This window comes from Arachis ipaensis, chromosome B08 (assembly GCF_000816755.2).
Source record: "Arachis ipaensis cultivar K30076 chromosome B08, Araip1.1, whole genome shotgun sequence".
NCBI lineage: Eukaryota > Viridiplantae > Streptophyta > Magnoliopsida > Fabales > Fabaceae > Arachis > Arachis ipaensis.
This window is the reverse complement of record NC_029792.2, coordinates 9,822,096-9,824,062: the sequence shown is the minus strand read 5'-3', so window position 1 is coordinate 9,824,062 and position 1,967 is coordinate 9,822,096.

Genomic DNA, 1,967 nt, shown 5'->3' with positions numbered 1-1,967 from the left:
TTATTATTGTATTTAAAAGATAACAATTAATTTATTAAAATAAATTAAAAATTAATATTTAATTTAAAAAATATAAAATAAATAATTTTTAAATATTTAAGATTTATTATAAAAATAAATTAGATTAAATTTAAATAGCAAGTAATAAGCATGTAAATTTTATCTAAGAATAAATAGTATTATGTATATTCGGTTCACCATAATTAAAATTTCGGTTCACCGTAATTAAGATTTCGGTTCACCATGAGTACTATGTTCGGTTCACCATGAGGGTTTAGCATTCAGGGTTCAGAATTCAGTGTTCAAGGTTCGGGTTTAGGGTTTAGGGTTTAGGGTTTAGGTTTTAGGGTGTAGGGTTTATGTTTTAGGGATTTAGGGATTTAGGGTTTATGGGTTCAGGGTTCCGTGTTCAGGGTTCTGGTTTTAGTGTTTAGGGTTTAGGGGTTCAGTATGTTTCTACCTTTCGGTTCGCCCAGTGTATTAATTTCGGTTCACTATGTTCTTTTGGAGTTCGAATGTATTGGTAAATACAGTGATTGCAATCACTGAGAACCTGGAATAAAACAGCAGCCAGACAGTTCCAACATATATATAAATTAATATCTTAGATGAGTAATCCATCTTGAATCAAATATAAATATTAACAATTTATACATACGTTGATATTAAGAATAGATATATACATTAACATTGACATATATACATTTGAAAGAAGCATTGTTTGGTTCACCATGAGTACTATACAATTGTATTTGAAAGAAGCATTGTTTGGTTCACCATCTTGATTTTATATAATGGATTATGTTTCGTTCACTCATTACTATACAATTGTATTGTGTTTGGTTCACCATGAGTACTATGTTCGGTTCACCATGAGTACTGTGTTCGGTTCATTCTGCAGAAAGCTGTTTGAATTTTATTTTATATAATGGATTATGTTTCGTTCACTCAGTACTACATAATTGTATTGTGTTCGGTTCACCATGAGTACTGTGTTCGGTTCACCACGAGTACTGTGTTCAGTTCATTCTGCACTATTCAAAACTCTTCTTCCTCACCTTCTACTGCTTCTTCACCAGAGAGATGGAGGAAAAGATAAAAAAAAAAAATACAGCAGCAGCAACAGCAAAAGAATAATGATAAAGAGAAAACACGTGAAAAAGAAGGAACACGAAAAAGGAGGAAAAGGAAGAGAAGGAGGAACGTGAAGAAGAATACACTCCGTACGTAAACGAGCGTGAGAAAAAGCATGATGGAGAAGAGAAGAAGAAGAGAAGAAGTGTTTTATGTGCGTTGAACGCGTGTATTTCATATTTCATTTAATAGTGTTGGATTATTTTTATGTTGGGCCAACTTAGTTACATGAATGTGTAGCATCCTGTTATTATTTTTCATATTAATTAACTAATAAAATAAGTGCTTCCTTCATTATAATAATTAATTAATACATTCGATACGATAAAATTTAGACAGAAAAAATACCACAAAAATTATATTATTTATTTTTAATTTTTTTAAAAAATTATTATATCACTATTTGTACTAAAATATTTTTATAAATAATTATAAAAAAATAAATATATCCTTTTGAATATTTTTTAAAAATATAAATAATATTTTTTATTATTATAACAAAAGTATTCTTATGCCATTAAAAAATTAAAATCAAATACCCTTAACGTAAAAGTTTCAAAAAGGAAAAAGAAGAAAAATCAAAATCAGAAATCCTATTGTTCATTGTTCATCTTCATCTTCTTTTCCCATCTAATATAAGCGGGCGGCTGGACCACAGCAGTGATCTTTTTTCCAATAAAACCACAAGCTCTTGTTCAAAAAAAAATTTTCTATTTTGGAAAACGACCTTTATGTTTTTTTAATTGTACGTATAAGGATATTTTTATTATAACAATAAAAGAAATTATTTAATCTTTTAATAAAAATATTTAAAAAGATATATATATTTATCT